Below are 21,082 nucleotides of genomic sequence, written 5' to 3'. Positions count from 1 at the left end.
TTACAAGGACTGTTGGTTGAAAGATCCTGACATGACAAAACTGGTATGCGGCTTAAGAATATGTTAGTTGATTAATAACCATAAAACTTTTTTTTAAAATAACTTTTTATTGACAGAACCCAGGCCAGGGTAATTTTTTACAACATTATCCCTTGCACTCACTTCTGTTCTGATTTTTCCCCTCCCTCCCTCCACCCCCTCCCCCAGATGGCAAGCAGTCCTATACATGTTAAATAGGTTACAGTAGATCTTGGATACAATATATGTGTGCAGAACTGAACAGTTCTCTTTTTGCTCAGGGAGAATTGGATTTAGAAGGTATAAATAACCCCTGAAGAAGAACAAAAATGCAAGCAGTTTACATTCATTTCCTATTGTTCTTTCTTTGGGTGTAGCTGCTTCTGTCCATCCTTGATCAATTGAAACTAAGTTAGATCTTCTCTTTGTCGAAGAAATCCACCTCCATCAGAATACATCCTCATACAGTATTGTTGTTGAGGTATATAATGATCTCCTGGTTCTGCTCATTTCACTCAGCATCAGTTCATGTAAGTCTCCCCAATCCTCTCTGTATTCATCCTGCTGATCGTTTCTTATAGAACAATAATATTCCATAACATTCATATCCCACAATTTACCCAACCATTCTCCAATTGGTGGGCATCCATTCATTTTCCAGCTTCTAGCCACTACAAACAGGGCTGCCACAAACATTTTGGCACATACAGGTCCCTTTCCCTTCTTTAGTATCTCTTTGGGGTATAAACGCAGTAGAAACACTTCTGGATCAAAGGGTATGCACAGTTTGATAACTTTTTGAGCATAGTTCCAAATTGCTCTCCAGAATGGCTGGATGTGTTCACAATTCCACCAACAATGTATCAGTGTCCCTGTTTTCCCACATCCCCTCCAACATTCTGCGTTATCTTTCCCTGTCATTCTAGCCAATCTGACAGGTGTGTAGTGGTATCTCAGAGTTGTCTTAATTTGCATTTTTCTGATCAATAGTATTTGGAACACTCTTTCATATGAATGGTAATAGTTTCAATTTCATCATCTGAAAATTGTCTGTTCATATCTTTTGACCATTTATCAATTGGAGAATGGCTTGATTTCTTATAAATTAGAGTCAATTCTCTATATATTTTGGAAATGAGGCCTTTATCAGAACCTTTGACTGTAAAAATGTTTTCCCAGTTTATTGTTTCCCTTCTAATCTTGCCTGCATTAGTTTTGTTTGTACAAAAACTTTTCAATTTGATATAATCGAAATTTTCTATTTTGTAGTCAATAGTGATCTCTAGTTCTTCTTTGGTCATAAATTGCTTCCTCTTCCACAGGTCTGAGAGGTAAATGCTCTTCCAATTTATTTATAATCTCATTCTTTATGCCTAGATCATGAACCCATTTTGACCTTATCTTGGTGTACGGTGTTAAGTGTGGGTCAATGCCTAGTTTCTGCCATACTAATTTTCAATTTTCCCAGCAATTTTTGTCAAATAATGCATTCTTATCCCAAAAACTGGGGTCTTTGGGTTTGTCAAACTCTAGATAATTAAAGTTATTGGCTGTTTTGTCCTTTGAACCTAACTCATTCCATTGATCAACTAGTCTATTTCTTAGGCAATACCAGATGGTTTTAGTAACCGCTGCTTTATAATATAATTTTAGAGCTGGTACAGCTAGGCCACCTTCATTTGATTTTTTTTTTCATTAATTCCTTGAAATTCTTGACCTTAATAACGATAAAACTTAATATGTGCAAGTGAAGTGTGATCCTGTGATCTTTAGCCTTTCTCTAGGTCTAATCCAGCCTGTTCCTTATCCCATTTTTTATCCTTTTTGCTTCTTTTCTCTACTTTTCTAGTTTTCTTACACCTCTCTGACCTTCACATACTCTGCGATCCCCTGATACTGGCATCCTTGCTATGCCTTGAATATGATACTCCCATCATTCATAATACTCTTCTCATCTCTACTTCTTACTTGCTCTGGCTTCCTTCATGTCTCAGCCAAAGGCATATTCAATCCCCCTTCATCTTAAAGTTTCTCTTTGAAATTACCCCCAATTTATCCTATCTATATCTTTGTACATAGTGATTTGCATGTTGACTCCTCTATAAGACTGTGAGTTCCTTGAAGGCAGGAACCATTACTTGTTTTTTAGTGTTTTCTGGTGCTTAATGCCAGGTATATGGAAGGAAGGTATATAGAAGCATTTAATAAAACCTGGTTGATCTGATTTGATTCTATGTAACTCATCTCAATTTTTCCTTTGATCTCCCTTTGGATGCCTACCCTTGAAATTCCAGAATGATATATAATATATAGGCAGCTTGTTTATACATTAAATTAGGACCTCAAATGTCACAGGCTACAATGATTCCACTTCTCAAAGTTTTTGCCATCTTCAAATATTAGTTTTTATGAGTAATGTAGTACTTTAAAAAATTTTTTCATTAATACCTCTTATTTTCATATTTTGCCCTAATGCCTCTACTCTTCTAGTATCAATCCTCCATTATAACTAATAAAAACAATCAAGTAAAAGCTAATACCTCAGCCACCACATGTCCATAGAAACTTTCTATTCTCTACAAAAAGGAAAAAAAGGTGTTTCATTATCTATATTATGTAATCAATATTGATGATTTAATTTAATCAGAATTCAGCAGCCTTTTTGTTATTTTTATTCACATTATTGCATTGTGTATGTTAGTTTCTAAGTCATATGTTCTTCATACATCATTTCATATAACTCTTCCCCTGGGTCTCTGAATTTATTGTATATGTGTTTTCTTATGGTATGACAGTGTTTAGATAAACTCATATGATACAATTTAGTAAGCCATTCATCAGTTGATTATCTTGTTGTTGTTTAGTCATTTCAGTAATGTCTGATTCTTTGGAAGTTCATTTAGGGTTTTCTTGGAAAAAATAACAGTTTTCCATTTTCTTTTCCTGCTCATTTTTTTTAAATATATGAGGGAACTGAGGCAAACAGATGGCTTGCCCAGGGTCACACATCTGGTAAGTGTTTGAGGACAGATAAATATTCCTGATTTTCAGGAATTTTTCAATTTATTACTGTACCTGACTTCCCATAGCCTCTCCTATATTGATATTTTGTCTTTTATCATCTTGCCAACTCAGTAGATGTGAGGAGCAGCCTTTGTATTTCCCTCACTAGTGAGTTGGAATATTTTTTTCTGTATAATTTTTAATAGTTTATAATTCTATTGAAAATTTGTTCATCTTCTTAGCCCATTTCTCCCCTGAAGAAGGGATGTGAATTTATATATTTGTATCATCTTTTCATTTATCTAGTATGTCAAATTTTCATTTTTGAATGTCTTTGTCTTTTTCTTTTTTCATCTCCTGTTTTCTTAACCAATAACAACATAAGTTTTTCTCCTTGAGTAATCTTTCCTCTTTCTCTCTTGTCATCTCTGGAAATTTTTCATCATCACCTTCTTACTTCAGTACCCAAGAGTTTATGTTCTTTCAACATATATTTATATGCTATTTATCTTGGCATGTCATCCTTTCCCCTACATTTAAAAGGGATCTATAATTTTAAATGGATCCATTTATCTAATTTTTCATTTTCTTCTTTTCTCAATTTTTCCTTTCTAGGTTTTCTTAGGTACTTCACTATAACCAGGAGCTGGTGGTATATAGAGTGAACATTGTATTTCAAATTCTTTTGTCTTTCCCCCTCTCATTTGTGGTTAGTGATTCCAAGATAGTCTGTGTTTTCCAACTTAAGAATACAGTTCATTTTGATCCCTTCCTCTGTACTTCTGTATCTGGGCCATTATCAAACTTTATAACTTTTCCTTTTACTAGCTCACATTTCTATAAAATTTCAAGGTTTTATAAGTACTTTTCATACATTATTTCATTTAATCCTTTGAGTTAGGAACTATTATTTCTTCTCATTTAACAAAGAAAAAAACCAAGAATCAGAAAAAGTAAGACTTGACTGGATCATATGATTAATTAATGTCTGAGATGAGATTTAAACCCAGGTTTTCTAGATTTCAAGTCCTAACACTTTCTCCTTTATGCTGCCTTAGTGCAGTATTTATGCTACTTTTGATGGATTCCTCAGTCTAAACACTAGTAACCTCTTATTTCTATCTGCTGGCTTTTTGCTTGTCTCCTTAGAAAGGCTGAATCTAAGAAGGAATGGGATACTATTATTAAAGTGTTTTTAAAAAAGGGAACTAGGTAATTCTCACACATGATTTTAGAATCTCATGATCATACTGCTTTTAGTCTTGAATTTCCTTGTTTGGATAAGAAAAAAATCAGTTCATCAGCATCTGACTATATTTGCAGCACAGATTTAAAAGAAAGCTCTGTTTACTACAAATAAAACTGAATCTATCAATTAGAGATTATTTGAACTGAATTTTCAATTGTCTTATACAATCTAGTACTTTTAACTGCCTACAAAAGAAAATGAAAGGTGAATGTTAGAAATGAAACTTTAAATGGTATTAAACTATGTAATAAGCCTTCTGGTAAACTAGCTGTTTCTTTAAATAAAGGAGTAGAGTTTCAGACTCAGTATGATGGAAAATCCCTAAGTGTAGTGTATAGAGAAGATATTCAAGAAGAATAAAAAAAAATAGAAGCAAAGGTGAATCACATGTTTTGGTAGATGGGTGCAAAAGCATGGTTTAAACCTTTTTCCACTCCACAACTCTTTTTTCCCCGAGAATTTTTTATACAATCCCCAATAAATAGGTATATAAAATAGGTGTACAAATCAAATATTTACATGTAATAAATCACAATTTTGTGACCCCCCCACATTTATTTATGAGATGGTCTCAAATCCCAGTTTAAGAGTTTGGGCCCTAAAGGCTACCTACAGACTTAATTGACACTAATGGGATATTAGCAATATATTGATTTTCCAAGACAAATATATTCTTTTCTAAAATTTTAATTGTGTTTTATTTTTCCAATTACATGTAAAGATAGTTTTCACCATTCAATTCTATAAAATTTTGAATTCCATTTTTTTCTCTTTCCCTCTCACTCTTCCTCTCCCCAAGACAAATATATAGATTATACATGTATAATCATTTTAAACATATTTCCATATTAGTCGTTTTGTGAAAGAAAAATCAGAAAAGGGAAAAACCATGAGGAAAAAACTCACAAAACAAAACTAAAAGTTAAGCATCCCTAATTGATGGGCATCCATTCAATTTTCATCAGAAATGATTATAAATCGCCTATTTCATTGAATGTTTATCTTTCCTCTGAAAGGTAATGCTCATTTTTGCTGGTATTTGATTCCTGGTTGTAGTGCAATCTCCGTTGCCTTCTGGAATACCATATTCCACGCCTTCCAATATTTTAATGTGGAAGAAATTAAGTCTTGAGTAATCCTGATTATGGCTCCTCAATATTTGAATTGATTCTTTCTGGTGCTTGCAGTATCTTCTCCTTAATCTGATAATTCTATAATTTAACTACAACATTTGTTGGAATTTTCATTTTGGGATCTCTTTCAGGAGATAATCAGTGTATTCTTTGAATGACTGTTTTACTCTTTGGTTCTAGAATATCAGGACAGTTTCCCTTGATGATTTCTTGAAAGATATTGTCCAGGTTCTTTTTTTGAATTATGGCTTTCAGGTAGTCCAATAACTTAGACTCTCTCCTGAATCTGTTTTCCAGGTCAGTTGTTTTTCAATGAAGTATTGTATATTTTCTTCAATTTTTTTTTCATTTAAAAATTTTGTTTGATTCTTGATGTCTCGTTCACTTCCATTTGTCCATTCTAATTTTTAATAAATTATTTTCTTTGGTTAGCTTTGTTTTATCTCCTTTTGCATTTGGTCAATTGTACTTTTAAAGGAATTGTTTTTTTCAGTGAATTTTTTTTTCATTTTGCCAATTCTATTTTTAAGGAGTTGTTTTCTTTTTTCCATTTCACCAGTTCTATTTTTAATAGTATTTTATTTTTCTCTTTTTCCCTTATCCCCTTGCCAGGATAGCCTGATATAGGCTAAACAAAAGCAATTCTAAACACATTTCCATATTTATTATGCTGCACCAGAAAAATCAGATTAAAAAGGAAAAAAGCACAAGAAAGAAAAAAAACAAGCAAACAACAACAACAAAAGGTGAAAATACCATGTTTTTCTCCACATTCTGTCTCCATAGTTCTCTCTCTGGATGCAGAGGGAACTTTCCATATATTAGAACTGCCTTGAATCAACATGTTGTTGAAAGGGCCAAGTCCTTCACAACTTATCATCACATAATCTTGCTGTTATTGTGTATAATATTCTCTTGTTTATGCTTACTTCAGTAATTCCTCAACTAATGGACATCCACTCAATTTTCAGTTCCTTGCACTACAAAAAAAGACTTATGTAAATATTGTAAGTCCTTTCCCCTCTTTTATGATCTTTTTGGGATACAGACGTTGTAGAGACAATACTAGATCAAAGGGTATTTACACTTTTATAGAATTTTGGGCATAATTTCAAATTGCTCTTCAGAATGGCTGGATCAGTTCACAACTCTATCAAAAATGCATTTGTGTCCCAATTTTTCCATATCTCTAACATCATTATCTTTTTCTGTCATCTTAGCCAATCTGATAGGCATGAAATGGTACCTCAGAGATGTTTTAGTTTGCATTTTTAACCAATATTGATTTAAAGCATTTTTTCATATGACTAGAGATGGCTTTAATTTCTTCATCTAAAATAAGACAAATATATTCTGTGCTATTTTTTCCCCTTAAAGTTAAGTGCTCTTACAACCTGAACTTCTTAAGAGTGGGGTCTATTTTCCTTCTCTATTTGGTTCTCTGGCAACTAAGTGATACAGTAGGTGGAGCACTGGAATCAAGAAGATTCATCTTCTGTGTGCACATCTGGCCTCAGATGCTTTCTAGCTATATAACTCTGACCCAGTCACTTAAATCTGTTTACTTTAGTTTCCTTATATGTAAAATGAACTGGAGAGGGAAATGGCAAACCACTCCAGGATCTTTGCCAAGAAAACCCAAATGGGGTCAAGAAGAGTTGGACAGACTGAAAAATCACTCAACTACAACAACAATTTGTCTCCCCATCTGTTAGTATAACGCTTTGCACATAGCTAGACTTAAATAAAATTTTCATTTATTCATGAAGTGTCAGTTCTGACTTCCACTGTTTAGTGAAAACTTTCTAATGAAAACTTGTAATTGTAAACATATAAGTTCATAGCTTTATGGGAGTACAGCCACATCAGAGTATCTGTAATACACACCTCACAGGGTTGTTATAGGACTTGAATGAGATAATGTATATAATTTGTTGTTGTTGTTCAGTTGTTTCAGTCATGTCTGACCCTTCATGGCCCAATTTAGTGTTTTTTTGGCAAAGATTCTGAAGTGGACATTTCCTTCTCCAGTTTGTTTTACCAATGAGGAAACTGAGTCAAATAAGGTTAAGTGACTTGCCTAGGGTAACACAGCTAGTGTCTGATACTGAACTCAGGAAGATGAATCTTCCCAACTTCAAGCTACACAATTTAGCTGATCCAAATGTAAAGCACTTTGTAAAGTTAAAGTACAATATTATTATGTCAATTTTTCTCAATAATAATAATAATAATAATAACAACAACAAACATTTCTATGGCACTTTAAGGTTTGCAAGGTCTTTACAAATTTAACTTCATTTGATCCTCACAACAATCCTGGGAGGTAGATGTTATCCCTACATCTATTTTCCTGTGCTCATACTAAAGGACTTCCAATTGTATATTGATAACCCAATCAACTTCTTAGTTCTTCAACTTGTTCATTTCTCAAGATCTACTTTTCTGATCCCTCAATTATAGAGATACTCATACCCTTAAGTCACCCACAAGGGTTCCACTTCCATTTTCATGATCTCTGAAATTCTTTTATTTGGTCAGATTCTGCTGTCATTCCACTTCTTTGCCTTGAAATTGCAAACTCTTTTCTTCATCTTTACATAAATTCCATAGATTGAAATTTATCCAATTATTGCTTCCAATCTCTGACCTCCCATTTCTTTTCTAGACATCATCTATGTGTTGACTACACCCTCCTCCCTTCCCCATCATAATCCCTCGTTGCAACTGTTCAACTATACAGACATTTTTCCTCTTCAATGCATGCTCTTATAGTAAATAACCTCCATGCTTAGAAAAAACTTCCATCTTACTTCTATTTCATACAATCTTTTTCTTTCAGAATTCTGATCAAGAAATATCTTACCCTAAGTATTTCCTGATCCCCATTTCCTTCTGTTAGTGTTCCTACTCCACTTAAGATTACCTGGGTTTATTTTGTATATATATATATATTTAGAGACATGTCTCCCTAGTAAGAATATAAATTCCTTAAGACAGGGACTGTTACATTTTTGCCTTAATAGTCTCAATGTCTAGTTTAATATCTGATACATTATAAGAGCTTAATAAATATTTACTGAACGATTGTTTTATCATGTCTTTCAATTAATTGTAAATATGTTGGCAATCATTTGTGAAACTTTCCTGTTCTCATATTTTTTATCAACAACACCATCAGTGTGGATATAGATTCTCAATTTTTTTTTTTGTAAAAGTGACAAAGTTGGAATATGACTTGGTAATTATTCTATTGATTGCCCTTTTTGGTAATAAAATCCCTTTGGCATCTTTCCCTTCAGACACCTTAAGAACCAAACCCTCAGGATGTAAAAAAATAAGGGACACTTCCAAAGGTCTGAGGGGTAAACTATCCTATGCTATTCCAATTTATTTATAATCCTATTCTTTATGCCTAGGTCATGAACCCATTTTGACCTTATCTTGGTGTACAGTGTTATGTGTGGGTCAATGCCTAGTTTCTACCATACTAATGTCCAATTTTCCCAGCAATTTTTGTCAAATAGTGAGTTCTTATCCCCAAACTGGGGTCTTTGGGTTTGTCAAACACTAGATTATTAAAGTTATTGGCTGTTTTGTCCTTTGAACCTAACTCATTCCATTGATCAACTAGTCTATTTATTAGTCAATACCAAATGGTCTTGGTAACTGCTGCTTTATAATATAATTTTAGATCTAGTTCAGCTAGGCCACCATCATTTGATTTTTTTTTCATTAATTCCCTTGAAATTCTTGACTTTTGTTTTTTCATATGAACTTTGTTGTTATTTTTTCTAGGTCATTAAAATATTTTTTTGGGAGTCTGATTGGTATAGCACTAAATAAATAGAGTTGTTTAAGTAGTATTGTCATTTTTATTATATTCTCTTGACCTATCCAAGAGCATTTAATATTTTTCCAATTGGTTAGATCAGACTTAATTTGTGTGGAAAGTGTTTTGTAGTTTTGCTCATAAAGTTTCTGATTTTCCCTTGGCAGATAGATTCCTAAATATTTTATACTATCAGTGGTTATTTTAAATGGAATTTCTCTTTGTAACTGTTGGATTTTGTTAGTGATATATAAGAATGCTGATGGCTTATAGGGATTTATTTTGTATCCTGCAACTTTGCTAAAGGTGTGGATTATTTCTGATAACTTTTTAGTAGAATCTCTGAGGTTCCCTAAGTATACCATCATATCATCAGCAAAGAATGATAATTTGGTTTCCTCATTGCCTACTAAAATTCCTTTAATCTCTATCTCAGCTCTTATTGCCAAAGCTAGCATTTCTAATACATTTTTGAATAGTAATGGTGATAGTGGACAACCTTGTTTCACTCCTGATCTTGTTGGGAATGGTTGCATTTTGTCCCCATTACATATGATGCTTACTGATGATTTTTAAATAAATGCTACTGATTATTTTAAGGAAAAGTCCATTTATTCCTATACTCTCAAGTGTTTTTAATAGGAATGGATTTTGGATTCTATCAAATGATTTTTCTGCATCTATTGAGATGATCATATGGTTTTTGCTAGTTTTCCTAACATTGAATCAGCCCTCCATTCCTGGTATAAATTCTACTTGATCATGGTGTGTTATCCTGGGCATTATTTTCTGTAGTCTTTTTGCTAATATCTTATTTAAGATTTTAGCATCAATATTCATTAGGGAGATTAGTCTATAATTTTCTTTCTCTGTTTTCAACCTACCTGGTTTAGGTATAAGTACCATGTCTGTGTCATAAAAGGACTTTGGTAGGATTCCTTCATTCCCTATTTTTTCAAATAGTCTATATAGCACTAGCGCTAATTGTTCTTTAAATATCTGGTAGAATTTACATGTAAATCCATCTAGTCCTAGGGATTTTTTCTTAGGGAGTTGATTAATAGCTTGTTCTATTTCTTTTTTCTGAATGGGACTATTTAAGCAATTTACTTCCTCCTATGTTAATCTGGGAAGCCTATATTTTTGGATGGAGTCATCCATTTCACTTAGGTTATCAAATTTATTGGCATAAAGTTGGGCAAAGTAACGCCTTATTATTTCTTTAATTTCCTCTTCATTTGTGGAAAGTTCTCCCTTTTAATTTTTACGATTACTAATTTGATTTTCCTCTCTCCTTTTTCTAATCAGATTTACCAAAGGTTTATTTATTTTATTAGTTTTTTCATAAAACCAACTCTTAGTTTTATTTATTAGTTCAATAGTTTTTTTTTACTTTCAGTGTTATTAATTTCTCCTTTTAATTTTACAATTTCAAGTTTAGTAATTGGGGTTTTTAAATTTGGTCTTTTTCTAGCTTTTTAAGTTCCCAATTCATTGATCTTCTCTTTCTCTATTTTATTCAAGTAAGTCTCTAAGGATATACAATTTCTCCTTATTACCACTTTGGCTGCATCCCACAAATTTTGGTATGATGTCTCATTGTTGTCATTATCTTGAGTGAAATTATTAATTATGTCTATAATTTGCTGTTTCACCCAATCATTCTTTAAGATGAGATTATTTAGTTTCCAATTACTTTTTGGTCTATTTACCCCTAACTTTTTGTTGAATGTAGTTTTTGTTGCATTGTGATCTGAGAAGAAAGCATTTACTATTTCTACCTTCCTGCATTTAATTTTGAGGTCTTTATGTCCTAATATATGGTTAATTTTTGTGTAAGTTCCATGAACTGCTGAGAGGTATATTCCTTTATGTCACCATTCAGTTTTCTCCAAAGATTTATCATACCTAATTTTTCTAATATTCTATTTACCTCTTTAATTTCTTTCTTATTTGTTTTGTGATTTGATTTATCTAATTCTGAGAGTGCAAGATTGAGATCTCCCACCATTATAGTTTTGCTGTCTTTTTCTTCTTGCAACTCTCTTAACTTCTCCTTTAGGAAGTTAGATGCTATACCACTTGGTGCATATATGTTTAATATTGATATTGCTTCATTGTCTATGTACATTCCTTCCTTATCTCTTTTAATTAGATCAATTTTTGCTTTTGCTTGATCTGAGATAAGGATGGCTACCCCTGCTTTTTTGACTTCACCTGAAGCATAATAGAGTCTGCTCCAGCCTTTTACTTTTTTCTGTATGTATCTCCCTGTTTTAAATGTGTTTCCTGTAAACAACATATTGTAGGGTTCTGACTTTGATCCAGTCTGCTATCCACCTCCGCTTTATGGGAGAGTTCATCCCATTCACATTTACGGTTAAAATTACTAATTCTGTATTTCCTGCCATCATAATATCCCTGGATTGTGCTTTTCTTTTGCTTGCCCCCTCTTAGCCCCTTCCCTAGGATTAAACTTATGGGCCCCACTTGTGTCATGCAGCTCTCCCTCTTTAGGATTCTCTTCCTCCTCCCTTTGAATCTCTTCCCTTTTCTTGTACTCTTCTCTTATTATTCTTTTTCCTTTTCTCTTTTCCTGTCCCACTTTTTAATGAGGTGAGAGAAGATTCTCTGTAAAACAAATATGGCAATTATTTTCTCTTTGACCCAACTCTGATAAGAGTAAGATTCACACTTAAGATTCTGATAAGAGTAAGATCCTCCCCCCTCTAAGTTCCCTCAGATATGAGGTTTTTTTTGTCTCATTGTGGGATGTAGTTTTCCTCTTTTTATCTCCCCTTTTCCCTTTTTCTGACACTATCCCCTTTCCATTTCTACTTCTCTTTTTTTATGTTATATCAGTAAAATCAAATTATACATGTGGTTTTTATGTATATCCACAATAGAAATACAGTTCTCAAGAGTTCCTTTTATTTTTTTCTGCTTCTCTTGAGTCCTATGGTTGGAGATCAAATTTTTTGTTTAAATCTGGTTTTTTCCTTAGAAACAAATGTAATTCGTTTGTTTCATTAAATGTCCATCTTCTTCCATGGAAAAAAATGCTCAGCTTAGCTGGGTAGTTTATTCTTGGCTGCATTACAAGTTCTTTTGCCTTTCGGAATATCAGATTCCAGGCCCTTTGATTCTTTAATGTTGAGGCAGCCAGATCTTGAGTGACCCTTATTGTGGCACCTTGGTATTTGAATTGTTTTTTCGTGGCTGCTTGTAATATTTTTTCTTTAGTCTGATAGTTATGAAATTTGGCCACAATATTCCTTGGAGTTTTTATTTTAAGTCTTTTTCAGAAGGTGTTCGATGAATTCTTTCAATGCCTATTTTACCTAATGGTTCTATTACTGCTGGGCAGTTCTCTTTGATGATTTCCTGCAGAATAATATCTAGGCTCTTTTTTTCATCATAATTTTCGGGTAGTCCAGTGATCCTCAGGTTATCTCTCCTAGATCTATTTTCTAGGTCTGTTGTTTCTCCAAGTAAATATTTGACATTTTTTCTAATCTTTCTTTTTTTGGTTTTGCTTGACTGATTCTTGATGTCTCAATGAATCAGTCATTTCTATTGATTCAGTTCTGATTTTTAGTGAGTTATTTTCTTCATTAGCTTTTTTTACTTCTTTTTCTATATGTCCAATTGAGTTTTTAAATGAGGTGTTTTGCTCTATGGTATTTTTTTCCATTTCATTAAATTTTTTTTTAGTGAGTTATTTTCTTTTTCCAATTCACAAATCCTACTTTCATGGGAATTCTTTACCTTATCCAATTCATAAATTCTGTTTCCCTGCACTCTTGGGAGTTTTTTACCCTTTCCAATTCACATTTCAGGAAGTTGTTGCTCTCTTGCATAGCTTCTCTTTCCTTTCCCCATTTTTCTTCTGGTTCTCTTTTAAGGTTTTTAATAGTCTCTTCTAGGAGAGCCTTTTGTGTTGGAGACCAACAATTTTCTGGGGATTGCCTACTATTAGTCTCCTTGGGGTTAAAAACCTGCTCTCTTTCTGTATAGAAGGTATCGATCATCCTTTTGATTTTTTTACTCATTTTGTTAAAGCCTATAGGGTCTGCCTTCAGGGCCAGGAGGTTACCAGCTTCCTCTGCAGAGCAAGAATAGGTATATAGATGGGTAGCTGTCCTGCCAACTGGCTGCAAAGAGCAGGGAGGTACAGGAGTGCTCTGGGAAAGAGTTCCCCCCAGAAGTAACTCAGGCCTGCACTGTGGAGCTGTATAAGTGCCTTGCAAAGAACCCTGCTGTGTGAGTTAACGACTGCCCTGGGACTAGAAGCTGGGCAGTGAAAGTGTCATTACCCCAGGCCAAAATCCACCACGGGGGTGTGGATATGAGCAGCTGACCAGTGAATAGTCCCATAGGGACCGAAAGTGTCCCTGCCTAGGGAAGCACAGTCAGCTGCAAAAGTTCTATTGCCCCAGGCCAAGCCCCTACCCTGTGCAGATTAGAGGCTGCCGGGGGAAGTAGTGGGGGGGGGGGGGGCTGTGGCCCCCTGCCATGCAGATTTGTAATTGCCCCCACACAAGCCCCATACTGTAGCATGTGGCTGCAGGACTGTGTTACGAGTCTGCCTGAGTCACTTCCGGTTTTGGGTGGTTATAGCCAGATCTTGTTAAGTTCTGGCATTTTTTAAAGAGGACCCTCTGCCTTTGGCTTTAATTTTTCTGCCAGTTTACTGCTTTATAATTAAGGCAGAGCAGTTAGCCTATGGGAGAGTAGTCTCTAGACGCAGAAGTCACCCCTGCCCCTGGTCTGCTCCTGATGCTAGTTTCTCCCTGCCTGTCTTGGTCTGTTCCCGGTCCCTCAGGACAAACCTTTCCTGGCCATCTTCTAGATTATCTTCAGCTGATAAATTGTTGTGCTTCTAACTTTGTGGGTTTTACCAGTCAAGCACTATTTTTGAGCTTGAATTTGATAGTTGGTCTCAAGGGCATGAGAGGAGCTTAGAAAGTCGTGTGTGCCTTCTTCTCCATCTTGGCTCTGCCCCTCGGTTTTATAAGTCTTAATAATAGTGATCAGAACTTAAATTTTTGAAAAAAAATATAAATATAATTATATAGATATAAGAGCACATGCAGAAAGAGTTGGTTCCTCAAAATTTTGTGCATTCCCAGCATAAACCTCTTTATGTATTCTTGATCTGGTTCATATATATTCAATATAGTCCATGCTCTTTTTTCACTTAGGTTTTCTTTAATACTATATTTCCTTTATGTTATAATTCAAATATGATTTCTTCTATCTCTCTAGGTAAAAAATTTGTTATAAAATAAAAACACAACAATGATTATTTTCATTTCTAATCTATTATTCTTTAAGTTTCATCCTCAGATCTCAATGGAATAAATTTACTTTAATTCAGATACTGCTGAGTATATACTAGGTGTTCAATAAATGCTTATTGATACATTAAGTAAACTTACAGCTTATGTATTTGTAATGATGATAATGCAGGAGATGAAGAAATGGACTGGAAAATGTTGTCTCCCATTAAAGAAGATAAGTGTGAGCAAACTGATGGCCAAATTCCTTTTTCTCCTTTTGGAGTAAGGCTACATTCAAGAAGTAGAAACATAGAAGAAAGGTAAGCAAATATATTATTGGAGGCTTATTAATAATCAATGTTATAATAATGATTCACAAATGGAAAGTGAAACCACAATGAATTACACTAGTTGGCCATGATTATGGATTGTATTGTTGTAAGTTATCAAATATTCTAGTTAATGTAGGGTTCATGTATAACATATGTGTATTAATAATTTTCACATAAAATACATTTAACATTAAGCTAAAATATTTCATCTTTTTTGATCAGTCAGAAGGCATTAAAATTTTTTTTCAATATCTAAGAATAAAGTTTTGAACATCATTTGTAATTATGCTATGCAACATACCTTCAATCTTTCCATTTTTACTCTCTTCATAACTACCTAAACTTTACTTGATAATTCCTCTCCCTTTCCAACTGTTTGGAACTTTCCAACTTTCCAATTTTTATTCTTCCTTTCACTTTCAAATAAAGGATTTACATTACAATATAGATTTAGAATTTTAGATGTAACCTAATCCATTCCACTATATTTTCAAAAGAAGAAATTACAGCTCTGAGGAAGCAAGTCCTTGACTAAAATAACACAATTAGGAATCAAATCCAGGGATCCTGAACCCAAATCCAACTCTCTTTGTGATTAGCTGATTGTCTTGCCATTCATTCCCTCCTTCAATTTTTTTTTTTAACAATCTGGGTGACATCCTTACCACCTTGTTTTGAAGAGCAACATTGATTTTTATTACCACACAAATTATCCTTTACTCTGTCTTCATTTTTTGTGAATTCTCTGCATTATTTCACTCTGATATCTCTCCTCTTCCATTTGAAACTATTCTTTTTTCATGTATTGACTTTTGTGATATGACAGAATTCTGAATTTCCTAATACTTTTAATTTACTTCTTCACATATTCCTTTCTTTCCTTTTTGCCACTACCTGTGGAAATTCCCCAAATCTCAATACTTGAACCACTGCTCCTTTCATTCTTTTCTTTTGGAAACATAATTAGTCTCTTACCTTTAAGGTTATGCGGATGTCTCCCAAATCTAAATCTCATTTGAACTTCAGTCCCATATTTCCAAACCGATTATTGAATATTTCACTTGTATGTCTTATTACTAGTTCAAATTCAATGTATCCAAAATGAAACATTATACAAAATATTGAAAAATACTTTGTACTCCTTAAAGTACTATATAAATGAAGGCTAGCTATACAATCAACTCCTTATTAAATTCCTTGCCACTCAATAATATTAACATTTACTTATGTATGAAGCTTTGTAATCATCTCCGAATTCTCATTGCTTTTATATCTAATCACGTATGAGGTTGCATTGATTTTTCCTTTAAACTATTTTTCGTACTTTTCTCTTCTCTTAATTCTATTACTTTTCTGGCCTATGTCCTTATTACCTCATGCTTTACTGCATCATTCTTTAGCTCCACCCTTTTCCACTTAATTTTTCAGTATTCTTTATTTTTATTTTTTTCACTTAATAGTATTTTATTTGTTTCAATTACATATAAAGATAATTATCAACATTGATTTTTGTAAGATTTTGAATTCCAAATTTTTCTCCCTTCCTCCTTTTTGAGGACCACAGACAGTAAGAAGAATCCCTGTCAAGGTTTAAAGCCCATTTGTCCTTGGAGAACTCTGCTAACGCATCTGGCTCAGCCCCTCTATCTCTCCATGCAGGTGGCAGGTCTCCTGAGAAGTCAGAGGACATGTCCGACCTTGCTAAATTTTGGTATCTGGGCCTTGGAGGAAGGCATGATTACTGACCTAAGAAATGAGCCTGGAAGACATCTGCAGACATCCTATAATCTGTTATCTGAATACCTTTGGGTGTGATGTAGTAACTATTATTAGAATACAGATAGATGTAGTAGTAATCTGACTGAACACTTAGGCATTTATAACTGATCACATAAATTTTAGATATATAAACAATGGTGTAATTCTGAATAAATGGACTCCTGTTTCACCACCCTCCTTAGTCCCACCTCCTCACTCCCTGTCTAAGAAGCAGAGCCTGGGGCTGGTCCTATAGCTTCCCCATGAGCTAATCCAACATCTCCTTTTCCTCCTCTTTCCCCAGGGCAGCAAACAATGTTATATAAGTTATACACGTACAATAATTTTAATGTATTTCTGTACTAGTCATATTGTGAAAGAAAAATAAGAACAAAATGGAAAAACCATGAGAAAGAAAAAAAACAATAAAAAAGTGAAAATACTATGTTCCTATTTGCATTCAGTCTCCATAGTTCTCTATTTGTCTATGGATGGTATTTTCTATTACATGTCTATTGGAATTGTCTGCATCACTTTCATATTCTTTAAAATATACTTCCATTCTGATAAATACATTTTGCTTTCCCCCCTCTCATCTCTGTATGTTGGTTCAGGTTGTTCCTTTTCTTTGGAGTAACCTTTCCTCTCCTCTTTAGCTCTGAAAATCTTCTCTACCCTTCAAGATTGAGCCCCAATCCTAGTACCTCCATAAAGCTTTCCATTGCATCTCTAGTAATCTTCCTTTTTTCTGAGTTCCTTTAATTCATATTCTATCACATAATGTAACAATTAAATTTTGCATTGCTTTGCATCACTCTCTAATTGCTTCACAGGTGTTTGTTTTGTTTCCTTAGCTAGATTGTAAATAACTTCCTTGAGGGCAGTGTTCATGATCTCTATCATCTACTAATTCTACAGCTAAGGACATTGTAGGAGTCTCATCAAAAGGCTAAAAATTTAAGAATGTTCCAAAGGACCATGTAATAGAATTGATACAGCATATTTTAATTCATATATCAAAGAAAAATAGATATGACACCTTTTGTTTCAGAGTAAAATTGTAATACTGTTTTGTATCTGTTGACACATCTGTTTTAATATTAAAAAACATTTATTAGTTGACTAATCAAAAAAATGGGTAAATGTTTGGTACCACCAGATAATAATTTGAATTGATAAAATATACTAGAGATTTTGTAGGATAACTTTATTTTCCTTGTCTTTGAAAAAATAGACAAAGTGTAGTCCCTAGAAATTGTGTTACATTGTTCCATACAATATCCTTTTCTTTGTTAGAATGCATTGTTCAAAGGTTGCTTCAGGATAAACGCAATGAGTTGTCTTCTGCAATGCAGAGGAATTCTATCCTATGGGCTTTTTTTTTTTTTTTTTTTTTTTTTTTTTGGTGCTTAGCATTCTGCATCATGGCACCAGGCTTGATATTCTTTATTTATGCAATTACACACAATTATAGTACTGCCAGCTACTCTAGCATGTGCTGTGACATATTACAATAATAATCACAGTTCTTTATTTTGTTATTGAACAACCCAAGTATTATGTAAAGTTTCTAGCTCAGTAGAAATTAGATTCTGAATTAGGTGAAACAATTTAGATTTGAAAATCAAATTAAAAGGTAGCTTCCTGGAGGTTGGTTGATAAACTGCTCTTTGTGACTGAAGAAGAAAATCTTCCTTTCCTCTTTCCCATACCCCCCCCCTTGAATCTTTAAGACAAGTCACAAGGAATTTTTTTTTTTACTAAGAATTATCTTCTCTGTTTCAGTTTTTAAAAGAAATAAAAAATAACCATACAGAACTATTAAACCTTATTCCCTATTAGGACTGTGATTTACAAGGTGAAGTAAAATCTTTAATCTATGTGGGAAAAAGGCTGCCTTTATTCATGACTTTTCCCCTTATTCTCTCTCCCCCCACAATGATTATTTAGATTTTGGCAGGAATCTTTGAATGCCATTTCTCATTCTTCTTGAGTGCTTTCTAATTTAAATTGAGACAAAATCATAGATCACACAGATTAGTATTAAGGCATTATTGAAGCTGTGTTGTTAAGAAATAAATTGCTTAGCTTCCCACTATGGGGTTTGGTTAGTTTCTCTGGAAAACTCAAGGTTCTGCGTTGAAATTCTTTTCTTGTCAAACTCCATGTATCTCCTGTACCTATAATCATAAGGAGTATGAGTGGGGGCAGCTAGATGGTGCAATGGATAGAGGACTATTCTTGGAGTCAGGGAGTCCTGAGTTCAAATTCAGCCTCAGGCATTTAATGCTTCCTACCCTGGGCAAGCCACTTAACCCCAATTGCCTTGCTAAAAAAACAAACAAACAAAACCCCAAAAAGATTGACAGTGAAGGAAGGAATACTATGTGGGGTTAACAGTAACCTTCTGAATTTCTCTAGTAACCATTTATTTATATTCTGCATTTCAAAACAAAATAAATATAAACAGCCCACAATACATAACATCCTATTTCCCAGATCAAGGGAGAAAGAACAGAGACCATGTAAGCCTTGCCTTAAAACACTGAAGAACATAAGGAATGTTAATGAAAAGGAAGAGGTAGAAATGGTCTAGCATGTAGGATGGCCTGTGCTGCAGGAGTCTCTGGACACCCAGAGGATAGTATGAGAGAAAAAAAAAAAAAAACAAGATAGAGAATATGTATAAGGCAGAGGCAAAATTTAAGGGTGGAAAGGCAGCAAAGATCATTTTTTCCCATTTGCTGTATCTAGTATTTTTGATATTTTTAAACAACCAAAACCAGTTGGATTTCTCATTACTATTTCCTCTTTAGTAGAAAAGTAACATTTTTCTTTTTATTTTTCTTCGTATTTTTCACTAATCATGCTATGATTGTTGTTGTAATTGTTAATTCTTCATCTTTCACTTTTAGACTTAGCCAGTAAGACAAGTGTAACATAGAAAAAGCCATCTTCCCTAATGATTTCTTTTCCCAATAAATTCTGTTTCAACCAGTATACTGTCCTGCTCCTGCTGAGTTAGCAAAGCTGATTGTCACCATACAGGAAGAGCAAATATTTCAGTTGTTTTACATAGTATTATTTCCTCTTTTCTGACATAATCTAGTTTTACTGGCAACAAGTTTCATTTTCAATGAAAAAGTTTAATGGTCTCAAAGCTCAACTCAGATACTTCAAAATTTACGAGCTCTTGATTCTGTTTCTGAAAGGAGCATTGAGATAAAAGCCTTTGACCAGCTTACCTATTATGGAGAATCAGGAAATCTCAGTCATGTTGACAACATTACTTCATTTATAAGCAAATTAAGTAATTGAGAGTGTTTTATATCACACACTTTAGCTGTGATCCCTCCACATTATTGAGGCAATTGAGAAGATTAGAGAAGCAAGTCATTAATTGTGGGAATTGAGTGAATCAGACTTACTTCATTTTGTGACTCAGTTCTGGAGCTGTTTCAGTTCCTTTTCTATTCAAATATGGGTCTAGTCTTAGTTCTGTCTTGTGAGAAAACGTTATTCAATTGTGGGAATTGGGGGAAAAAACCATATTGCATTGTTTGAACTTAGATCTGTGTGGTCTGGAAAAGGAACCACCTCTCCTTGCTTCTCAAAAACGCTAAACTAAGGATCTAGGTTATAATGACCAGAAATCCAGTCAGGTTTTAAGACTGATGCAAGTTTTCTCATAATTATACCTCTCAAAGCACCCCATATGTCTTATTTGAAAACTGGCCCCATATTGATCAGTCAAGTTGTGACTTCATTGTTCCTTTGATTTTTTATTTCTTGTTGGTCTCAAAACAATCAGGTTTAATTTGATGACAGTGTATTCCCTGTTAGAATGGGAGTTTCTCCAGCACAGGGATTGTATTTTTGCCTTTCTTTGTAATCCTAGCATTTATCACAGTTGTGGGCAGCTAGTAAACATTTAATAAGTGCTTACTGATGACTGACATTGATTCTGTCATTCTTTTTAGTTAGGAGTTTCATTATTAAGCTAGTCAGTGCACTACATAAGGGAACAAGTAGATACCTTGTACACTGGTTATAGAAGAAGTACTAGTGACCTAACACCATGATTATTTGACCAGTTTGCTTTATGAGTATTCTCAGACTCAGCCCAGGTAACATAAGGAGCCTAACAACTATCTTTGAAGATGTTATAATATTAATAGAAAAGAAATACATATGGGAAAATGTAGCTTGCACAATATGAAAATTATGGGAAGGAAATGAAACTATTTCATAGGAAAAGGAACAGTGCCACAAAGTCCCCATATGACTAGCCAAGAGAACTCTTCTTCATTTAGGAAGCTTTCTCTTTTTTGAAATAGTTTGTGGATTCGACTTGCTTGTGGCTTTCCTTTGCTACTGGATTTTCCCAAGCTAATTCCTTTTATTAGACAGGGATTCACTATCTGACAAAAACTTCTAGGAAAATTGGAAAGTAGTCGAGCAAAAAATAAGTTTAG

At 33.8% G+C, this 21,082-nt stretch overlaps 1 protein-coding gene across 1 annotated transcript in view; it reads left to right on the top strand.

Moving 5' to 3' along the window:
* The window catches only part of LOC100933665, a 94,572-nt gene that overhangs the window by 16,682 nt on the left and 56,808 nt on the right, over positions 1-21,082 (top strand). The gene's annotated exons all lie outside the window — the stretch shown is intronic.

This window comes from Sarcophilus harrisii, chromosome 4 (assembly GCF_902635505.1).
Source record: "Sarcophilus harrisii chromosome 4, mSarHar1.11, whole genome shotgun sequence".
Taxonomy (NCBI): Eukaryota; Metazoa; Chordata; class Mammalia; order Dasyuromorphia; family Dasyuridae; genus Sarcophilus; species Sarcophilus harrisii.
This window is presented reverse-complemented; position numbering and strand designations above follow the sequence as displayed.